This window comes from Vicia villosa, linkage group LG2 (genome assembly GCF_029867415.1).
Source record: "Vicia villosa cultivar HV-30 ecotype Madison, WI linkage group LG2, Vvil1.0, whole genome shotgun sequence".
NCBI lineage: Eukaryota > Viridiplantae > Streptophyta > Magnoliopsida > Fabales > Fabaceae > Vicia > Vicia villosa.
The window spans coordinates 155,713,966-155,721,653 of NC_081181.1; positions in this window are offsets into that span (position 1 = coordinate 155,713,966).

Below are 7,688 nucleotides of genomic sequence, written 5' to 3' on the forward strand. Positions count from 1 at the left end.
GTGCAAATTATTAAACATTACATTACATAAGTAATAATAGATAAAGAAGTGTATACCTCCATTAGAAGAACCGATAGATGGTGATCGAAAAATACAATTGGGAGAGAATAATGAAAGTGAACTATTTTATTTTTATGAATGTCTAGATTTTCAGAGTTATATTAAGTTTGATTAATATTTTGTTGGGCTTAATAAAATGGCTTGGCCCATTACAGTATATTTAAAAATAAATTTGATAAATAAATCACTAATAATAAATAGGATTAAATATGTTTTTGATTTATAAATATTTTAAATTTTATTTTAAATTTCTAATAAAAATTCATATTTTAGTCCCTATAAGGTTTTTATTTATTAGTTTTAATCTCTGTTATTTTTTAAAATTTTAAAAACTATTTAATTATTCTTTAATTTTTAAATTTTTAAATAATTTTTTAATACATGTTTAGAATACTATAAAATATTTATTTATCAACTTTCGAATTTTTTATAATGACAAGAATTAAATATGAATTTTTTAAATTTCAAAATATAATGATGAAAGTAATGAAAATTTCGACTTAGAAATCAAATTTTGAATTTTTTTAAGGAACTTGTTAAAACGTTCTAAATATATTTGCAAAATAAGCATTCAAAAATACACATTGGTTTAATAGTTGGGACTACTAAAATTACGTGCATAATTATTTTGTATGGACCAAAACATGTCATTTTTTAATAGGGACCAAAAACATTTTTTGTATTTTATAGAAACCAAAAACATATTTAACCTTAATAAATAATACATAATAATAATTGACCATAAATATTTTTAAATTAAAATAATTGAGCATACTTAATAATTTATTATTTCTAGTAAAAGTTGCAACCATTACTATATTATTACATGGTTTTAAATTAGAATAATTGAGCATACATAAATTCTAAACAAATGTTTACATTATTACATAGTTTTCTTCGTATTTTTAAGATATTAAAAAAAACTAAATTATTGAAGACCAAAAGTGTTTGAATTTAAAATATGAAAATTAATTTCGTGAATCATAGTATTAAAATTATAATTAAGTCTTAAAAAACATACAACCAATAAAAGATAATATTATTTTAATTAATTTTTGCAAACTAATATTTTTAATACTATTTAAGTGATGGCATATATTTTTCCTCGATAAGATTTATAAAATATTTTATAATTAATATATTATACTTTTCATATTTTTATCTTGAATGTATTGAAAAGATACTCTACTAATGTAACCCGCATTTTAATTTTAATTAATTTATTTGTAAAATATTATTTTTTTAATTAATTGAACAATAATAAATATATTTTTGTCTGTGATTTATTTATAAAAATAAAAATTTCCTAATTTATTTAACAATCATTATTTTAACCAAAGTAAAAGAATTTATTCTTATACTCATTTTTAATATAATATAACTATTATCTCTATGACCCATTGTTGCTTATATCTTATTTATTAGACTTAACTCATCTTTTGATCTTTTAAATTAATTTAAAGTTTTACTTTGTGATGTATCTAATAAATATAATTTGTTAGTCTCTAAAAAAAATATTCTATTAACCAATTTAATTCATTCTATTAACTTTTAACATTACATGTGTTGGTAAAACATTATTGTTGAGTGTCCATCGTACACTTTGTTTTTTTATTTTAAGCGTGGACTTTTTTAAAAAAACTTACATCTTTAGATTTTGATGGTCCATTAATTATAAGAGGACACCACCAACACCTAATATTTTGTATATATCTTCTTCACATCCTTATTCTTCTTTTTCACCATCTTCATCACTATTCATTAAAATTCTGATAAAATTATAATTAAACATCAATAAATTCATAATAGGGGATTAGTTTTGTCAAATAGAAAAAAAATAGAAGAATCAAAACTATGATTTAGCTATATAATAATTATAAAAACTAGTTTTCTAACCCGTGTGATGCACGTTTCTTATTTAGTATTTGTATTTTGAGCAAACGATTATTTGTAAATCAACATAACAATTCCCATAATAATATATTTACATTATAGTAGAAACAAGAAACTTATCAAATGAAACAATTCTTTGAATATGGAAAATGTAGCGTGAAAATTAATTATTATGAATTTTGAAAAACATCTCTATAAATCATGTTTGAAGTTACATTAATAAAAAATATTAAAATCATTTAATATACGTGTTTATATTCAAAGTAATTAAATTAGACAATAATATGTATTTTTTGTATACTCATAAATTATATCGGTTTTGCAATTTTTAAATAATATAGCTAAAAAAATTAGAAAATAAATCAGAAAAAATATTTTGATAGATTAATATCAAATATTTTGATATTTTTAAATAATAAAATACAAAAAAACAAGGAAGACAAGGAAGATAAAAAAGAAACTTACAACAAGATTATCACACCCACATAACAAAAGGAAGCGTGATGCTGGACAGAGGTAAGCAAAAAGGGGAAAGACAAAGGGAAAATACTTGTCAATTAGGGGAGCTCTGAACAGGTATAATGTACTCAAGGTTTTAGGACATTGAGGGTTTGGGATGACCGTACAATAGATTCTTTGATTGATAAATGATTGTGTCTTGGAATGTTAAGGGGCTGAATAAAGTAGCAAAAAATAGAGATTAGCTCCCGTCTCTCAAGGCTTAATCCAGATATATATAAATTTTTATTGAAACTAGAATAAAAGAACATAAAGCTAACAAGAGTAGGCAGATGTTGGGAAACAATTGGTCTATTTTTGGCAATTATAGTAAGCATGATAATGAAAGAGTATGGATTCTCTGGAAAATGAATAAAGTAGAGGTGAAAATGGTTAATTGCACTGATCAGATGATACATTATAGTATATACTCTAATGGGGGGTCTATCCAAAGTTAGCTCAGTGCAGTGTATGCTTCCAATAGTCTAAAGCAAAGGAGAACTTTATGGAAGGATTTGGAGATTATAGGTCAGCAACAAAAATGTCCTTGGGTCATTATGGGAAACTTCAATAACGTACTTGGTATTCAAGATAGAGTGGGTGGCAAACCTGTGCAGGAATCTGAATATATAGACTTGGTTGGCATGATGGAAACTGTTGGGTTATTTGAAGTGGAAAGCAAAGGGGATAGATTTACTTGGTCAAACAAGCAAAGTGATGACCCAACTTACTCTAGAATTGACAGAGCTTTAGGTAATATGGACTGGTTCAACCAAAATATGGACAAAGTTGTGCATATTGAATCTGGGATATTAGATCATGCATTTTTGTACCTTAAAGGGGAGGAGCAGAGAAAGAAAGTGAAGACCAATTTCAAGTTCATTAATAATGTGACTGAAATGGATGACTATCATATTGAAGTTGACAAGAGTTGGAGGCAACCTACTCATGGAACAACTATGAAAATATTGTGGAGGAAAATGTTGAGATTACAACCTGTGGTGAAAAGACTGAGTAAACCTTTGATTGGCATTAGAATCCAAATAGAGAAGGCAATGGCTGAGTTGGATGAGGTACAAAATGATTTGAAGTTAGACAAAATAAATGGGCATAGGTTAATACAGTCAAGAAATGTACTGAGCAGCTAATGAGGCTAAATAATATAGAGGAACAAATGTTGAAGCAACAGGCTAAGGTTGGCTGGATTAGATTGGGAGATGGAAATAATGTCTACTTCTATGCCACTTTGAAAGGAAAGAAAAATTGACCCAACCTGAAAAACTTTACATAATTCTAATGGTACAATGTTACAAACTTAGGCAGAGATCGACCGGGGAGTTCTAGATTTTCGTGGGAACCTTATGGGAACTGCTACACCTGTTATGCAGGGAATTGACATTGTAGCGGATAAAACATATACATATAATGCAAAAATATTATAATATCATTACAAAACAAACACTATATTATTTATCAACAGTTTGTGCCCATGCCAAAACGTCAGCCCGAGAGGGAAATATATGACATATGCAAACGTATACAAAATAAATTATAAATGTATAAGATATTTATAAATAAGGGCTGCACAATTATGTTAAAAGTATACATTTATGTAAAACATACCGCATTAGTGGTGAAAAACTGAGTAAAATCCACATCGAAACCATCAGAAATAGGACTGCACAATCGAAGCATACTGAACTACCAAATTTTTATCTCTATCCAAAAAATATGGCATATCGCACTTTTCGAAAAATCCGATATTCAACATTTTTTTCCAGATTTTTTGAAATCTCCAAAATAATTACGTTAAAAAGTTTGTAGATTCTAGACTTTTCTAAAAAAAACGATAAAATACAAAAGATTCCAAATGTTCCCAAAAAATCCGGTAATTGTTCAAGGGATTTTTGGATTTTTCAAAAAAATTGATAAAACTGCATAAAATTATGGATATTTTGATGAAATCCGGTAAAACTGCAAGATAATTTCGTGTATTTGCTTGAAATCTGATAAAAATTCAAGGGGTTTCTGAATATTTGGAAAAAATTCGGTAAAACATCATATCAATTTTTTTGAAAGCCAGTAAACACACATAAAAAGCCAACTTCACCGAATTTTTTAAATAAACTTCTGGATTATTTGAATCTTCTAGATTTTTACAGAGAGAATTTGTTACTACAAAGTAAAAATTTGGACAGTAAAATAATGTAAAGGATAAATTTATCATTATAAAAATTAAGAGGGTGTATTGTACAATTTAGGGAGTGGCAGGAAGATTCGTAAATCGATAGAGATAGAAGAAAAATGAAACAATTAATTTGAAATTCTCCGATGTATGAATACTTTAGTCATTTCACGGGCTTACAGGAAGTATTCAAATTAATAGTAGGAGGTGTTTTTAACATAGTCCATTATTTTAACTTGGGCTCAATTGTTTACAGATTACAATCTAAAAGTTAGAGCCCACTTTTATGAAATTGGTTTTGTGTACCATAATTATATGGTTGGGTGCAAAATCTCCACTCAAATAGATTTTAATTATCTCCAAAAATTTATTTCCGCATATATTCGTGGAAATTAATTTATCAATTTATTTTATTCTTTTTATTTAAATTCTAGTTTGAAGCTTTGATTTTTAATTTTTGAATTTAATTGTAATTTTTATATTGAAATTTATTGCGAAACCATCTTTTACTTAAAATTATTCAAATATTATTGCATTTAATTTACTTTTTCAAAAAAAAAATTATAAAACTAATTTATTTAAAGTCAATTTTATCACATCATAATCAAATATGCATGAAGACTTTGTTTGATAAAAAATATAGATAATAGTTAAGTTAGTTGATAATAATTTAAGCGGACAAAATACTTATCCAATTTAAAGTGTTTGACAAAATACTTACCAAAATTTTTCATTTCATGTATGAGTTTACAATCTTATTTTCTTAAATCCAAATACTAGTTAGTGATTAATTTATTCCAATATAGAATAGCTACAAACTTATAGCTATTTCTATTTGTGATATGGGTGGGGGTGCCAAACAGCTTTTAAACCTTTTGTGCTAAACATAAAGTTTATAGTTACCTAATCTTGCAATTAGCAATTTCTTTAATATCACTATTTAGTTCTCATGCTTTCATCAATTACCTAAAATAGTCTCACTATTTTTATAAGTTGAAAAGGAAGAACTAGGGTTAAAAAATAACTACAATAATTAGAAGGGTGACACACACACATGGTTCAAAAGAAACATTTTAATCATTATTTTACTTGCTTGTGTGAGCCATATGAATTGGATTCTCTTGTCCTTTCCTATAAAGTTAATATAATAAAGTTTAAATTTATAAATTAATAGGGAAACAATTTAAAAGCATGAGTAACTATAGGCTTCACTTAATTAAGTGACTATGACGTATACTTGGTGAAAAGATTCTCCATTAATTAAAAACAAAGTTAAAGAAATGGATTCTGATGCAGATGTCATTTTTTCTCTCTCTCATAATCTTATTAGCTAGATTTAATATTTTTAATGAAAAAAAAATATAGATACCATGCAAAATTTGGTCATGTCATGTTTTTTCTTTTCTATTGGTATGTGTTGGGATATTATAATACTATAAACATGTGTTTACTTGAGAAAGAAGCTTTCTAAGATGCAAATAGAGTGGTTATTAAAAAAGGTGTGAAAAGTAGTTTTAGGAGGGAAGAATTAAAATTGTTATATTCAAAATATGAGAAGTTGTTAGGCTGATGTAGTCATGAAGCATAACTCATGTTGTATTGGTTGAATTATAGGAATTTTTTTGCCATCCCCAAAAATTAAATTTGACATCCTATTATTTTTTATAATATCCAAAATATTCTTGTTAAAATTCAATTAAAAGAGAGAACAACAAATTTGATAGTATAATTGAAAAATTCAATAGTTTATTTTAAAAATCGGAAATATTAATAATTTTTCAATAGAAAAAAAGACAAAATTAATACATCTTTTGAAATATTAGGTAAAATTTATAAATTTTTTAAAAATACGATAAAAGCTCATAGATTTTTTTAATAAAAATGGAGATATATTTTTGATAAATTTGGTAAAAATTTATAGACTTTTGAAAAATCTAGTAAAAATTCATAGTTTTTTGAAAAATCCAATATTTCAAATTCGATAAATTTTGAAAAATAGGGTAAAAACTCATAGATTTTCCAAAAATTATGTAAATATTATAGATCCTCCAAAAATCCGATAAACTCGTGATTTTTTTTAAAATTTGATAAAAACTAAAAAAAATACAAAAATACACAATATTTTTTAAAAATGTAAAAAATCACAAAGAAATTTACAGTAAAAGCACTTTAATTGAGGATGTCAGGTTTAATTTTTGAGACGACCAGAAAACACTGTAATTCGTAGCATGTCTTATGCTAGGAATCTACAACTAATATAATTAACTTCCTATTGCTTCTAAAAAAATTAGCAAATCCAAACTCTAACCCAAAATTGAACAATAAAAATTGGGCTAATGAACTTTTTGGTCCCTCTAAATATTTCAAATTTCATTTTAAGTCCCTCCGAAATTTTCCTTCGACAATTCATCCCTCCAAAATTTTCCGTCTCAATAATTAATCCCTAACGTCAAATGTCACTAACGGTTGCTTATGTGGAATAAATTTTTTTATTCTTTTACTTTCTTGAATGACAATGTGGCACAAATAGATTCATTTATGAAGAGGACTCCCAATTTCTTCATTTGCCCTAATAGTGAAAGCAAGTTTCTCAATTTTTCATGTTCATCACCTTCTTCTTCATCTCCTCTCTACTGAATTCGTGAAACCCAACATCCCACTTGCTTGTCTTCGTCATCCTTTTGCTATTATTCTTCTTATGGTCTCCAACATCATGTCAACTGCTTCGGTAAAATCTCGAGTTGGGAAGTTTTGTGAGTGTCATGTTTGTATGGTGTCGTATCACTGCAAGAATGGACCAAACAAAGGTAGGTTGTTTTGGAGATGAAGATTTTGCAGAAAATTCTGGAACTGAGGTTGCACATACGACGAACACGGATTCGGAAGCCATGGCATCTTTGGGATATATGAAGTTCTTGTATGAAGAATCAAGGATGAAGAGTAAGAACTTGAAGACGAAGTTGAAAACAGAGAAATTTCATGGAAGATTGAAGATGTTTTGTCTTGTTGTGTCCTTTATGATCAATGTGTATTTTGTTATGAAATGTAGTTG